At 44.4% G+C, this 16,619-nt stretch overlaps 1 pseudogene across 1 annotated transcript in view; it reads left to right on the top strand.

Annotated features, from left to right (window-relative positions):
- Positions 1-15,043, top strand: part of LOC146187976 (cytochrome P450 3A31-like) — a 53,367-nt pseudogene extending 38,324 nt beyond the window's left edge. Inside the window, exons 9-14 of the transcript XR_014707718.1 lie at positions 2,050-2,110; positions 7,482-7,590; positions 7,692-7,780; positions 8,709-8,849; positions 9,706-9,874; positions 14,592-15,043. The product of XR_014707718.1 is annotated as a cytochrome P450 3A31-like (transcript). The remainder of the gene's footprint in view (positions 1-2,049; positions 2,111-7,481; positions 7,591-7,691; positions 7,781-8,708; positions 8,850-9,705; positions 9,875-14,591) is intronic.
- The last annotated feature ends 1,576 nt before the right edge of the window (positions 15,044-16,619 follow it).

Below are 16,619 nucleotides of genomic sequence, written 5' to 3'. Positions count from 1 at the left end.
CCTTACACGTTCCAAGATATCTCGCTTACGCCTGTTCATGTTAGAATCTCCGGCGATAAGCACCTGGGCCTTCTCTCTCCCTCTCCGAACTGTTGGCTCCTGCTTTCGGTTATCTGTGTCCTTATCTCTGGGATTTTCATTCTTCCTTACTTCCTTTTTTTCCGGCGTCTTAGCTGCTTTTAAATAACACTGACGGTTCGGATCTGCCTGACCTACTTTGCTTATGCCTTCCATGCCAGTGCTGACCCCAGCCACGTGGCTCGCATTGGAATGTTCGTCCTCGTTGGCTCCAAGGATAAAGTCGGCCCCCTTTTTTTTTTTCAATTTGAGGAAGCTGTCCGAGCAGTTTCTGATTTTCTGCCTTTAACAAAAGTACTTAATTTTCTCAATCATCCACACGAGACACTAAACTGCCCCTTTCTTGATCAAATCTATCTATGCGCGCACTCAGCACGCAACACCGACACAAAAGGTCGCTGCCTTCCGCTTCACCTACAGAGTCAAAACGCGTTTCCTTGAGATTAACCTGCGCCTCACACTGAGTACACTTGACCTTCTTTTGATTGCACATCTTAAGCGCTCATCGACTGAACTATATCTATTACGAATTCTCAGAATATACAAATTGCCAAAAGAAGACACAAGAAACGACTAGCAAACACGCGTTAAAAACCAATTTTGCGAATGCCAATAGCCTAGAAAAAAAAAATTTATCTCAACAAGGTAGCTAAATAATGAACGCCAAGAAAACCTAGCTGCCGGCAAGAAAAACCAGGCCGCTAGGACAAAGAGCTAAAATCTATTCTTTAAGCTGCACCTAACCTAATCAGCTGAAAACGAAATAAAGTTAATAAAAGAAAAAACTCATCTATTTGACGCTTCGGAAGCTCCCGCTGTCGCCAGTCCGTCCGTTCCCGGTAGCCACGTGCAATCGGAGGAGCGATGGAACACGCGTCCGCACCACACGGCTGTCGACTGTCTTAATAGTTCTTATTTATACATCTTATGGCCACTGAGAACATGTGAAAGCATTGAATATTTGCTATTATCGTCTTGTGCCTGATGAAGAAAAAAGGACCATACACTGAACGCAGTTAAGTGCAGTTATAATTCGGAGTAGTTTTTCAAAAACAACCGAGCTGGTTCACATCGTACACTATTTCAAATTGAACTTCCGAGACTTGAAAGGCTACAAAGTGCCACATACACAATTTTGATGCATGTATTTTTGCCGAGGTACCCACGTAGTCCAACATGGATTTTAATTGATGCTTTTGAGCTTATACGAATAATAAGGCTATGGAAGGAATAAATATTTTGCTGTTACGAAACCGAACCTGAGGGGATAGTGAACATTGGGCCCTGATCAGCTGACTCAAATAATTTCGAAGTGGTTAATGGATAAAATTCTGTAGCATTTTAGGCAGGCAAATTTAGCGCAAAATAAGGCTAGGCTCAAAGACTAATAAAAACCCTCTTGAGCAGGATTGTGTTCATATATATAGTAACTTAAAACCTTCAATAAGGTTTTTGTTCTGGGCTAGTTGCTTCATTGTCTTTTACAAATTAACACAGGGCAAAGATACCGGACACTAGAAGAAGGCAACACATAGGGCGGGACGGGAGCTATTATTCTTTTTATGGGCGCTGACTACCAACTTTATTGCATGTGAAGTCGAATCACATTTTATACAAACTACAGTTGACCACCTGCGGCACAGTGAGAGGGAACACTTCGGCTTATGTGTTGTGTTATTCTCGTGTCCGCTGTGTTAACTTGTATAAAACTTTCCAACATTATTATCTTCAAAAAGAAGCCATGAGAATGAATGTCTATTGTATTTTGAGAGCACAACTATAACAATCTAAACTCTATAAAAGGTAACCTCATAAATCGAGACGTTTATTGCAGCTATGGGGCCGATAGAAGTAAGCCCATTCTATTTGAAAAAAAAATATATCGCAAATACCTTTGCGATTAGAAAAATGGCTGCCTAGTCCTGAGGGGTCCTAGTGTATTGAAAATGCGAGTTTATTTTCTATTTTCAGATGACAAGAATCATTTATCTATGAGAACGGAAACAAATATATGCCTTCTCCTAACAGCCAGGTACTATTACATCAAAAGTATGCAGTTTTGTTTTTCATTAATTGTTCACTTTAACCCAAAGAATGTGCCTAAGGTAAGATCGAATATAATCACTCTTTTGTTGATAGTTTTACTTAGTTTTAATCCCTTTATAACACTCATGATCTTGTGTCCAAGCACAGAAGGACACGATATCCACCTTATATTAGTAAGCAGTAGGTGACTCGTGTTTTGGAGGAAATTTTATTCCAAGAAGCAGCAGGCGTTGAGGATGCACGCCTACGTTGTCATTGACCAAACCAAGTGCACGAGGAGGAAGAGTTGGCTTCGGAAAACCTGTTTAAAATAAACCTGCCTTTTTTAAGTGGGAGAGTGACTCCTTTGCTTCAGGCAATGGTGATTCCGAATGATGCAGGTCTGCTGGCAACGGGTGCGAAATGGGCATGCTTTCGCCTCAATGAAATATTTTTTGTTGCCGATGATGCTCAAAGTTTAGTCGTGCAAAGGCATTCGCCAACTTTTACTTTGTGACACAATAGCAAGCTTGCTAGAATCTAACGCAGATGTTTTGTAGCACATATTAGAAATCAGAAATTAATATTATATTGTAAGTTACAATATTGTTTGTGTGTATTCAAATATTTTCATCCTTTAGAACCACCCAGGAACGGCATCAGGAATAGCAATGAAACATATTTGCTTATAAGCATTAAACTGCCCCCTGAAGAGGCAAACATTTGCTGTGTTAACTTTGGTGAGTTTGCCTTGGATCAAGAATTTTACTGGTTCATGAAAGGGAACATCACATTGCTGGATAAGAATTATTCTAAATTCTTGTATTATGTTCTCAATGGGAAGTAGAGCCTTCCGTTGGGGTTTCCAATTCTGCATACCCGAACCAAACCAACATGGCGCATATGGCGGTTACAACCGTTCGAGATAATTTTAAAGGGGAGGAAACGAGGAACATGCATTTCGGTATAGCCCAGGTATAGCACAAGGTATGTTGGCTTTCAGTAAAGCATGTTTCTGTCAATATGGGCGCATAACAGTAATTAAAACCCACCCAAACCAAAAGAAGCAGCATCACTTATAACTCATTTTAATATCTTCATGCTGATGCAAGAGTTCCCTCTTCACTCATGAATCGATTTTCTTTGCCTGCATTATAACAAAATCCCTCCCCACTGGACACGTATTACGATGGAAAAAGGAAGTTAACCTGTGGGTACTATCCAAGCCGTTGTTTTTCTAGCGACGGCTGCTATCAGCAATCTCTCCACTTGCGAATAGTCGGCAACAGACCACACTTAATCATTACAAAAGATTATCACAACTTTCTGATACTGACAGAAGCTCGCAACAAATTTCTTACCTTGGTAATATGCGAGGACGGCAGGCTGCAGAAAAAGAAACAGCCTTTTAATTTATTGTATTCTGAAAGCTGGCATGTAAAGCATATTAACCTGATATCCCAGCACGTTTTGAAATTTAAACAATAAGCTCAAGATGTGAAAATATTTCAATAGGCAGTTTGCTGACTCAGCTGCATGGGCAGGTTCACGTAAGGCGTAATGCAAGGTACAAAAAACTCCCAACAATAAAAGCGATATTCCTTCTATCACGGAAACCATCTAATAAAGGGAGGATTACATATTGAAGATATTTTCATCTAAATATGCGCGAACACCTTCTTTCGCTCTTCTATAAATTAAAATGTCTCTCATTTACTGGCTGTGCATGTGTAACACCTAGAAACAAGGTGTCAAATTATTTGAAGCATCAATTTAGTTTGAATAGTCCTTTCATCGGCATAGCATTGCCAATGGCTCTGTGCAGCAGAATACAGCAAATAAGGCTTCACTAGCAGGACGCTTCATAGTTAACCCTCAAAGTATTACAGTAGGCTCCTAATGTTTGGTGAAAATTTATAGCCAATAGCAAGTAACGTCCAATAAGTTGCAAACCTTAGTCTATCACTCAATCAATCGATATAATATTTCCATTGACCATAATAACAAATACATGGCGAGAAGGAGTGGGGGGAGAAAACATTGCTCTGTACAGCATGACGAATCTCCAGCCAACCCGACAACGGTGACAGGCCTTCGTAGATTTAAACTTTGTATTCTCAAGTACAATGGAGAAACATATGAACAAAACGGCAAAGAAAACTCAAAACAAAAGCAGGCTGAGAGTTGAACTAACGCTGTATGAGCAACTCCAGAAGTTCACTTCACCTCAGCAACATTAAGTCTATGCATATCTCTAAATTTATTTAACATTTTTATGAATGTGTAAGCAATTCGATGGTCCTTAGTTTGTGCTTGTTAATCTAATCTTTCACTGTAATTGCAGGCCATGAGAGTAAATGTAGTCGGGCTCGAGAAGGATAAGTAATGGTAGAAATTATAATCTAACTTCTTCCTTATCACTCTAATGGAACCTGAATTTAGCTTATATGTTTTACGCTTGTATTCTCTTATTTTTATTCAAAATAGTTTTGGTTGATTCAATAAATGAGCCTTTTTCTATTGATCTATCTGCTTTCTTCTGTAGCGACTTCGAGCAATAAGCGAGCAAGATATGGAGCAAAGAATTACATATAGCTTTTTACCTTTGGCAGAGTAAAACTGGCGATTTTAATAAAGCATCTAATAATTTTCATGCCTTTGAGCAGAAATGACTGATATTTCTCATTTCAAAGGAAATGTTCAGAGAAAAAAAAAAGACTACTAGTGTTTCGATTGTTTTTTTTTTAATAATTGCATGAGGTCTAATACAAACACTCTTAGCATAATCTATTGGCTTGTCTGGTGCAAGGAAAAGAATCCATTTTGTTCTGTATTCTTTCAACAAGAATTTATTATTCCGAGCCCATTCCTCTATCCTGAAACAGACCGAGCTTGCATGTAGCAATATTCTACTCAAATCTTTCCCAGTAAAACACATTGTACAATAATCACTTATATAAAATAAAAATAGGACTGGACCTATAATGCTGCTTCGTTGCACACTACTTTGCGTTGCTTAACACGTAGTGGCTGGCTTGTTGGGTCATCATACTGAGGATTACCGCGTAGCAGCAATACGGTCAAGAACAAGAGAGACAGGCGCCAATACGCGCGCGGTTTGCGTCCGTGTTTGCAACCGTCTTTCTTGTTCTTCTCCGTGTTGCTACTGCGCTGTAGTCCTCAGCCCTTTATGCTTATTAACTTCAACTAATGTGTATGTGAAGATAACTGTGACGCAATAAACATAATGCAGATACCGCGAGAAAAATACTTTTCAATTTTGCCTATCAAGAGAGTGTTATTTCCGCAATGGAATGATTTACTGAAAGGTATAGAGATTCTCAATGTCCTTATATTTCCTTTCTAAACTTTCTAAGACAATCTCTATGGGTAAGCAAAGTATTTTCTGCAGCACGCCTTTACCTGAAAGAAAACTGTTAATCAGTGATTAGCCAATGTGTTTGAGAAAAATCATAAATTAGAACGCAAAAAGCTTTTTCCTGGACTTTGGCAAACGTTGGCCAAATTCATATCGGACGGCAGTCGCCTTCCGTACATATCACGATAACTCGTGCTTTTTAATGTCGTCATTGTCACCAACTGCAACGCAAGGAATTTGGCGACTTCACTGGGCCGAAAAGAAACTGCGCGGCAGTAAAGAGCGCTTGCCACACCGGCGAAAGCTACAACCTCATGGTCTTTTGTCGGCGCTCGCGTGTGGACAGTGAATGAGCGAGCACACCACAGATGCGCCGCAGTTATAAACCCACTTTCGTATACGTGGAAAGCGCTTCTTGCTGCCATGATGACTGGGTGAACGCTATCGAACATAGAGACAGAGAGAAGAAAACACGGGACTGGGGCTTTTTTCACAACTTATTTATTTGGAAGGAAAGGAAGTTTATTAGTTCAGTTTATTTCAGTCATTTTCAGTCATTTACAAAGTAAGAAAAATCTGGAGCACGAAGAAAAAGAAACGAAGATCAAAATTTGCGAAGGTAGCCAATTTCCTTCTTCCATAACGAGAGCGAAGGCTTGCTGACACAACTTCCACACGAGGTGATGTGGTACGCTTTCTTCACCTCTCTAGTTCTTTGCCGTGGATACTGATACAATGCCTCTGTGGCGTTAAATATAGTCGGCAATTGTTGCATTCCGGGAAGTGTTCATTCACTACTGAAGATTTCTTACTACTGTGCTCTTTAAGTCGAATGTTCGAACAACGCCCGGTTTGTCCTATGTACGCCAGTCGACAAACTAATGGAATTTCGGAAACCACACCAGTTTCACAGGATAAAAATCTTCTTTCCGTGCTTCACTTTGCAAGAAGGGGAAACTGTGCAAACCTTTTTCGGCTTTCCTCCCACAAGTGAACACTTTACTTAATCTTACCGGCATGGAAAGAGGCACTTCTACGTCATATCGTTTTGCAACGTGTTTTAGCCCATATGATAAGCGGTGTATATAAGGCCGGATTACAGCATGCTCTTTCTTGATCGCTTTTGCAAGAGATTAAAGACATCTAACCCACTTCATTAATTTCGCGCAGGACTGAGAAATGACACTGATCAGGTAGTCTGCTCTTATCATTCTACCAATTTCGGTATTAAAGCTATCTCGAAGAACATGTAGGCAAGCGTGACCTGAGGCAGGAAACTGCAATTCCATTCATCAGTAGCTTCGAGCTCAGTCATCATCATGATAAATCAATCATCTTGAACAACATACAATTATAGTACAGCTCGCCCAAATTTCCTTTCGGTCAGTTTTCTGGCAGGTTCCCAACTATCCGCTCTCTAGCGTCGAGGAGACTGGCATATCTTAGAAAAGATGAAAACTGGTATTGGTCGTTTTTGTAATGAACGGAGCTTTCGATACGCAAGCGCGTAAATATGTGTAATATCCGCTACGAACCATGCCACTTCGCTACCTCGTTACTTCACGACCTGGCCACTTCGTTACCACCGAATCCGACATTCAAATTATTCTGCACCCAGGTGGCTGGGCACAGTATGTTCGACAGATGAGTCCAAGTTTGTGGACTGAACCTCGTCCTTGGAACAGGATTTTTAAGCAGCGTTAGTGAGACATCTGCAAGGATAATAATCGTTTGGCAGAATTTGGAGAACCCCAGGTGTTCAAACATAATATGCAGCTATGTAATGCCGGCATGTTTAGCGGTCGTCAGTACTTATCTGTGCACAAACCTTATGCACTTCGGCACTATTAAGCTAAATTTTTAATTTATTGGCGCACTGTGGCACGCTATTCATTTCAAATGCTAGCATCATAGCTCTAACAGAAATAACCTTATTGCGCAACTGAATTATGTCGAACGAGAAAGCGTAAAAACACATTTTGTTTCCTTCTTTCCTTAGCATCGATGTAGTGGCTGTCAGCTTGACGATGACATCGTACCTTCTTGCAAAGCACCAGGCAGTGCAGGACATTGTTAGAAAAGAGATTACCTCTGTTATAAAGAACAAGGTAAGAGCACGAGGCATATGTTCTGCGATCGATCCATCGCAAATGATCCGATGGAAAAGTACCCTAAGCTGTGTATTAATTTTTTTCTTCGCCATTCTCAGAAACAGCCGACATATGAGGAAGTCTCATCGCTGATATATTTGAACCAAGTTATACTCGAGTCACACCGACTCTATCCCCCTCTGCCCGGGTAAGCACCCTTTGTCCCCTGCCCGCAGACGCCTATTTGCGGTGGCAGGCGTATACATTCCTTGTTTTCGGAAAAATGTTATTTGCAAGAAGCTATTGCATTAGCTGAAATGAAACGTGTCAGTACAATGTTCTATAAGGAAAATAATTTTTTTTTAATGAGCGGTTCTTTATGCGGTCACGTGACCGGAAACGAAAACGTGAATGGCCACAAGCACCAGCCAAACAAGAGCGAACGTCAAGAACTTCGTAGAGAAATTGGGCATTACATTCAGTTGCTCGCTGACGAATTCACACAAAGCCACAAGCTTAACCGTAACACACTCATTTGTTGAAGATGCCCGAGAGAAGCCTACATCCCCATTCACTTCTGATCAGCGATCACGGGGTAACTTGCAGACGTGACATGTGGAGTTTGAAGGAAGGTGCGGCAGAATGTCAGATGAAATGTTCTAAAAGGAGTGCCTTTTCGCTGTCTCAATCCTATAATGACTTCGAGCAGACTTTCTGTACACAGCTATAAATCAAGGAAGAATAACGTATGAAATGAATGCTCGACTGTTTGTACCGCGGCTGCGAGAAACACTAGTTGTAGCAGCCGACCTTGATGCATTGAGGACGCACCGTCATTGAGCCTGGAAGGAAGCTTAAGATCAGGAGTGAGCTGTGCTCGCATTTGCCACCTTTAAAACTGGCTGTTCAACTAGATGATTCACATCAGCCTTTGGTAACATGCTTTGTCTTGAATGACGCTGAAATAAGAGAAATGTTGTACACATACAGTGAATACTGGGGAGTCATGCATGACAAATATTCATTTTTATGCCCAGTAAAACGATTTCATCCATGAATAGCGCTTCTCATTAGTTGACATTGTTTAGAGAATAGCAGAGATCCTGCGTTAGTTTACAATGCTCTTGTTTTTTTAGGTCAGTGAGACGAGTAGCTGTGGAAGACTATTGCGAAAAAAATATAAGAATACCTAAGGGCACTGATGTCTTTGTTCCGGCTTTGGAAATTCATTACGACCCGAATCTCTGGCCGGAGCCAGAAAAGTTTGACCCCGACCGGTATGTAGACTTCTTGATGCTTCGACATAATTTGCACAGGTTCATGAAGTGGCCATAATTTCTATTCTCATATAAACCATTGCTTCCTCTAAGCACTTGTTGAAAGAGATATTGACATTGCTAATGCGACGATCATTAATCTGCAGGAAGCATGATTTTTTTGAGACTCAGAAGGACTTTTTTTTTGGCTGAGTCGATGCTCATTATTCATATGAATTTTAAACTCAGAATAAATTTTAAATTTCGCATTCACCTTCTCATACGAATTCAAATGCTTTATCGTATTCAGATATGTGAATACGATGCAGCCCCAACTAGCCCCTCAAGCCGTTATTTTCAAATGCTTTAAAAGGGGCATTATAAGACGAGCATTAATTAAGGACGAAAAGTGTATGCGTTTTCAGAAACTGCGCATTTAGCCACTTTTTTATTTGGGCTTGTAACTGAACAGATTGTTCTTACATCATTGCACTGCTGAATAAAGCTTCAAGCCCCGCTATTCACGAATAGTTGTGTCGTAACTGTTACATTAACTGCTTACGGGCTCGCTGTATTTCCTTTTAAACAATCCTTGCACAAAATTTAATCGCGGAGGCAGACGCCTTTCATCAGCTACTCGTTCACAACGCGATTCTATAAGGCTTATTGCAGCATAAAAATAAAACTGCAGGCTGGTAACCCAATCTGCCCTAAATCTTGAAAGCATGTCACCGTAAGAGCTATTACGTTATATTAATTTTGCTATAATGCAGAACCACTTCACAGCCCTGATTCTCCTTTCCATTCTGTGTGTGAGGGTTTAGAGGCAAGTTTGGGGAAAAATATATGAACATGATTATAACTGTATATGATCTAGTTTCAGTCCAGAGAATGCTCCCAGCATCAAGGCCACTTCGTACCTGGCATTTGGACTGGGACCACGCATGTGCATAGCCAGTGCGATGGCTCAGGCTGAGATTGCACTCGTCATCGCCATGTTTGTTTCGCAGTACAAGATTGATCTGCCCACAGAAGAGATTGCCAACGTGAGTGTTGTGCCTGCTGAACTGAAGAACTTTACGCAGATCAGTTGCACGTTCACTCATATCTAATGTGAATAATCCTGAAGGGAATTTTGAAGCAGAAAGACTAGTGAATGAATTGTGAATTTCGATCATTTTATAGAAATAGGTCCACCTTCAGATAATGTTTTCAACAACAGTCTAACAGCAGTCCCAAACAGGATAACCGGGTTACCTTGTTCAGCAGCTCACTGTCCAATGATCTCGACCGCTTTTTCCATCAATGTCGTGGCAACAGTGCAGTACTCTCTTCACTATCTCTGCATAGTATCTCATTTGCTTTTCGTTCTGTTATGTAGGTGGATAGATTACAGTTTAGCTTTCAAGGCAGCAGGTGAACATACGTTCATATTCGGCAACCACTGCGGCGCAAGTAAGACAACACAAGAAATAATACGACATCACATGCACCACATGCGCGTGTGGTGGCCTATTCTTTTTTGTGTTGTCTTATTTTCGCCGTAGTGGTTTTCAAATAAGGAATCAGCTCGACATGCACATGTGGTGTCGTATTTTTGCTTGTTTTGTCTTATTTGCGTCGTAATGTTTTCAAATCATGAATCAACTCGCCCCACAGGCCATTATTCTATAGTACCTTTCTTGTACAGTGGGCCCTTTCATGTGTTCGACTCTCTCCTATGCTATGGTGTGCATGCGGTGTCGCATTCTTCATTGTGTTGTATTATTGGTGCCGTAGTGGTTTTAAAATCATGAACTACCCACCCCGCAGGCAGTCATTCGAAAATAATTTCATATCCATTACGTAGGAGTTGTCGCCGATTTTCGTTTTGTCCAGAAATTTTGAATGGAAAGAACGAGAACGTTTTTTATTTAAAGCGGAACGCGCACACAGAACTTTCATTTCTTTCCTACTGTCTTGTAAACACAAAACGCTTGTCATTGTGGCTTGCGTGGTAACAAAGAGTAAGGCGAGGCTGCGTCTTGACTGCGGTTGTGTCATTAATGCTCGAACACGAGTTGCATTCTGTGCCAACGGCATTTACATGAGTAGGTGTAACGTGGTAGTTTACAATTAGCCGGACAGATCTATTAACGCAGTGGATCGTTGCAGATATGACATTTAAAAGCGAATATGGTTGGCTATGTTGGCAATCGATGCTGCGTACGGATGTCCTTTATTGTGTTTGTGTAGACGGCATAATACGCAGAGACCGCGCGCGTGCTCTCCCACATCCCTTAAGCTGCACGTGCATTTCCCCTATCCACTCTCCTGGATGCGCCATCCTAGTAACCCACCGCGCGCTCTCCCACATCCCTTAAGCTGCACGTGCATTTCCCCTATCCACCCTCTGGGATGCGCAATCCTAGTAACCCACCGCGCGCTCTCCCACATCCCGTAAGCTGCACGTACATTTCCGCTATCCACCCTCCGGGATACGCCATCCTTGTAACCCACCGCGCACTCTCCCACATCCCTTAAGCTGCACGTGCATTTCCCCTATCCACCCTCCGGGATACGCCATCCTTGAAACCCACCGCGCACTCTCCCACATCCCTTAAGCTGCACGTGCATTTCCCCTATCCACCCTCTAGGATACGCCATCCTTGAAACCCACCGCGCACTCTCCCACATCCCTTAAGCTGCACGTGCATTTCCCCTATCCACCCTCTGGGATACGCCATCCTTGAAACCCACCGCGCACTCTCCCACATCCCTTAAGCTGCACGTGCATTTCCCCTATCCACCCTCCGGGATACGCCATCCTTGAAACCCACCGCGCACTCTCCCACATCCCTTAAGCTGCACGTGCATTTCCCCTATCCACCCTCCGGGATACGCCATCCTTGTAACCCACCGCGCACTCTCCCACATCCCTTAAGCTGCACGTGCATTTCCCCTATCCACCCTCTGGGATACGCCATCCTTGAAACCCACCGCGCACTCTCCCACATCCCTTAAGCTGCACGTGCATTTCCCCTATCCACCCTCCGGGATACGCCATCCTTGTAACCCACCGCGCACTCTCCCACATCCCTTAAGCTGCATGTACATTTCCCCTATCCACCCTCCGAGATGCGCCATCCTTGTGCCCCAATTCTCGCGTTTCCACACCTACCCAGGTTGAAAGGGGGGCTTTTAAACATGCTGACAAGCCGCGGGAATTATGTACCTGTCGAGTCGAGTACAAATAAGAAGTGCTCTGGTGCCCGCAAATGTTTTGTATAAAGGAAACGGCAGGTATAACAGTGGTGACTAGAAAGCAGATCCTAGCCCAGCGTTGCACAATGCTAATGCAACACTTTGGCTACGCTCTCAGTTCAGGGAAAGGATCAGAATTCAACCGTTCCTCTCGAGCATCTTTCCGGGCAACAGTAACTCGACTTTGTGGTGATCAACATCACCGAAAGCGCCCAGAAGAGAGTCCACCAGACGACGATATGCGACCAGGAGACATGCGTCATTATTTGGGTCGCACAAAGAAAAGCGCAAATAACCGACAAAGGATGAGGTGAGGAGGGCACCGATACGTCATTTGTGGTTATTTGCGCTTTGCTTTGTGCAACAATGCACCAACACGCCCAACCATTTTCCCTTCTGAAGTCATTGTCTGGGTCCCGCTATAACAAACACGCCAGCCGCACTGGCCTAAAACGGCGTCGCCGCCGCACTGCAGAAGTCCTCTTGACCCGCGCTCATTTGAAGACAGCCATGCTCGTGTCCAGCAACGAGAAAAGTTGCAGAGACAAACTGTAGTCGCGGCGTCCTTTAGACGCTGGCTGTGGCCAGCAATGTGTAATGCTGCCTACGAAGAGAGCAGCTACCTAGCAGGAAGCCGGAACAACGTCATTAATATGCGTGGCTGACCTCTCAATAACTTTATTGGGCGTCATGCCCCTCGACCAACTCGAGTGCGGACTTCACTTTACATCTGCGAAACAACGGGACCTTTCGAGAGACCAATTTTTGTTTCACAAGAGCGACTGGATAGTCAAATTTCGTGATGCTTGGCGCATGCCCGTAGTGTACAAAAAGTGTGTGAAAACTTATCTGGGGCTAACATTGGTTAACCCTAGAAGGAAGCGAAGGCTTCATGTGCATGACTACGCTCATCGTCAAGCTTGGATTGAACACACTTTGCATTTCTCCAAACGTAAAGCTCGTTCTTCATTGGTCTCTCCGGCACGCCGCCTTTTCAGCGCCTCATTCCGCCGTGCCTACTTCGCGTTCCGATGCGCTACAGTAGCAGGGTGTTCGTCCTACTCCTTCTCGCACAGTATTGTATCCTAGACCCGAGCCAGGGTGCTCCTATTTATACACGTATCGCTCGTCTAGCGCCCTCTACTTCACGTCACACTGACGTCACCTCACGTGACCTTGACCTTAACAGTGGGCACAAGACACTTGGTGGCCTACGTGAATATTCCCCAAAGTCACATGCCGACCACCAAGTCAAGTGACTTTGATCCTGACAATGGTTACGGACCAATTGGCGGCCTGCATGACTACGTCACAAAATTTTCATGGCGACAACCAGGCTTAACACAGAATTTTGACCTCTAACTCTCCCTCTAAGTGGAAGACGTCCATACGCGACGGCTCGAACAACGTGGTGTAGTGAAGCTTGAGCTTCAAAAACGTCCATCGCACTGCCGCTAAATGAAAAAATCTGTGATCTCTACCGAGGTTAGAACCATGCCCCACCGATCCCCAATCTACCGCACAAATACGCCGGGCTCCTGGAAAACGGGTTGTAATCCTTCTTATGTAGTGAGCGTGCCGTCTACATAGCAAAGTAGGGAGCGCCATTGTGCCTCTGGGCTGTAGTACAGTGTTCTAGTTGACGCGTCCCAACAACGGCTCTTTTCCTCTGCGAGCGCCTCCGCAGAGACGCGTGCATCGAGGCGCCCTACCATAGACCACCGCTGCACGCCGTAAGACATCTCGCACCGCTAGTGGCGCCACGAGCACGTGCCATCGCCGCCGGGTGGAGCCGCTGAACTCGCAACCGGCAGGAAGCCTCTAGACCTGGGTCATGAAGGGGGGCCTCGCCAGCCAGGTTCGATTGCTACGAACTGGGGTCCTCGCGCGAGGAGGGGCAGCAGCCCCGCGACCGTGACCGCCTTCATAGCGCGTCGCGGTCCTTGTACGGGTATGACGTTCGCCTCGAATATAAACTCCCCCCTTCCAACTGTGAGGGGGAAGAGGCTTCCCATAGATGTCGAATGGATGGTGATAGGTTGAGGGGGACGCGTCCCTTCCGGTTACCAAGTTCTCTGCCTTCCTTATAACGGCGGCAAGAGGCGTAAATAAATTGTCTGAAAGTGTGCAGCCAGAAAGGATCTCTCCTTATTCCTCTTAAGGAGACTTGAGTACCTCCTAGAATTTTTTGGACCCTGTATAAGTTCGTTCGATGCTATAAGCTCAAAATTCTTTTCGTTTTCTATCAGGTCGCCATTGCATCGCAAAGCAGGAACCTTGAAGGTTTCAGAAATTATGGAAATGAAGCTATGCACCGATATTGCGTTATTTTAAACGCATCTTTGTTTCGCTCCTTTCTCCGTAGACCCATCGCACCACCAAGACAGATCAGGGCATGATTGCTAGTGGTACCTATGATTCAAAACAGTCTAGCATTCACATAGTTTTTAAGGTTCTTTTATTTTTTCTTTCCTTCCTGTGCTTCTTTCCTTCATATTTTGTTTTCTCTCTCCTTTTTAGAGCCGAGACGTCTACACAGCAACAGCACTCCTGGGGCAGCCTAGGGAAGGTCTGCGGCTGAAGCTGTCGAGGCTCTGATATCGTCGTAAAGCAGCATCAAAATTGAAATTCTAATTTTTTCGTATCATTCGGTGGGGCCCTTTCGATAATAAATAATAAGCTCGCTTTCCGGAGTTGGCGAACACAGATGTGGCCAGATGTGATGCAGAAAGCATTTTTACGTTTGTATAAGATAGCCCCCGGCCAGTGTCACAGTCATGATAAGGACAGTTGGAAAGTAACACATTGCATTGCGATAAAGTGGTACGTCAATTAAGGTGATGTTCTAGTTTCAATCATGAACCTTGACAAAATATTTTTGGTGATTTCATTTCACGGTTTTCACAAAAGGGTTACATGACTTTAGTTGATAAGCTGTTAATAAAACCAGCCGCAATGACACAGGACACGAGAGCCTAGACCTAATTATAGAGTTGCGCACTCACGCTCTCGCCGTGTTCTCAGGCCTTCTCTGGTATATGAAATTGTGGTTGCTGGCCCATAATAAGGACTTGAGTTCTATTTTTGTGAGCCAAGAAGACCAACCTATGCCACCGTGTTCTCAGCATAGCTGTATTCTTTAGTCATGAATTCGCTACTAGAGCAGCCCGGTAGACAAATCATAGGGATTTTAAGTGGCAAACAATGTTCGCCATGCCCTTCGAGTAACCTGAATGGTCGACGACAAAGCGGCTAACCAGTTAGGCCGCCATCGCTGTGGTGAGATGATATATACGTACTAATACCTCGAATAAAGTGCACATAAAATGATAGCAAAAACGCCAGTAGATAAATGTCTTTGCTGCCTCTCCATACTTTCTTCTCATTGATTATGCATGCATATTATTAGGGGGCGGCAGGACGGATAACAGAGAGATGATGACCGATGACCGTGAGATAGCTCTAATGAATCGCAGCGGGCCTAGCGCCAGCGCTCCTGCCCGCGCCACTGCCCGCTTCTTACTCGTCCGTAACATTACCCGGGGCCACTGAGCGATCTTCCCGATCGTGGACCAGGAAGATTGTCAACGTCGATGAGACCCATAGCATGACGATGGGCATGACCGGATAGGTGAAGATAGAAGAGGAAGAAGAAAACGCCTTGGCGCCACGATGATTCCCTGATGATGCCTGGCCTAGGATGCTTTCTGACCACAGGTCGCCAAGATCCGATGGACGAGGCCTATGCACGCACCGCATGGCATTAGCCGCAGTGATGTCTTCGAGTGTAGTGGTGGCTTGGGTTGTGGATTTTTTGGTCGGCACATCGGGTCAGTGAGTTCATAAAATGTTCGGCTCACTCGTCGTGTCTTGTGTTCAATTAGGTGGCGTCTCGTGACAGTCTCTCCGCCGTATCTTGCGTTCGGGGCGCGAGGACGGGTCGGTTAAACGGCGAGATCCCATCGGGTCCGGCAGGCTGGGGACCAGCCAAGCGGTGCCTCCTAGACCTTCTGCCAACGGCGCAAAAAGACACAAGTCGTCGAAGCTCTGGGCCAGGTGGAGAAGAGATGAATCACCCCGCACCTCCACCAAAATGTTACAAGGCGGCAAGTCGGAGAGAAGAGAGATAATGACCGATGACCGTGAGATTAATTTTAAGGACCGCGGCGGACCCAGTGCTACCGTTCGATCCTCCCTGTGCCACTTCCCGCTTCTTCTTCCTCGTCCGTAACAATATTCACAGCTTCCATAACTCATAGAAAGTTAACCAGCTGCCCTTTTAGAAGTACAGCTTCTGTTGATGTCGCGTACGTACAACGGCCGAACAGAAATCGTAAATCGAAAAGACGGAGCAGAGAGGCTTCAGCGAGTGATTCTGGCGTGATAAAGTAATTCCATTTGATAGCGCAGGCCATTGCACAGAAGAGTTTTGAGGCGAATGCCTTTCTATGCTCACGGAACGACATCCCTTGCGCTAGAATTGTGCGCGAGATTTGTGCGGTATCTGTACGTCGGATCTGTGCGCCGGATGTGTCGGATTCTGTGTGT

This window comes from Amblyomma maculatum, chromosome 5 (assembly GCF_055883805.1).
Source record: "Amblyomma maculatum isolate TAMU_Amacu chromosome 5, ASM5588380v1, whole genome shotgun sequence".
NCBI classification, from domain to species: Eukaryota; Metazoa; Arthropoda; class Arachnida; order Ixodida; family Ixodidae; genus Amblyomma; species Amblyomma maculatum.
This window is presented reverse-complemented; position numbering and strand designations above follow the sequence as displayed.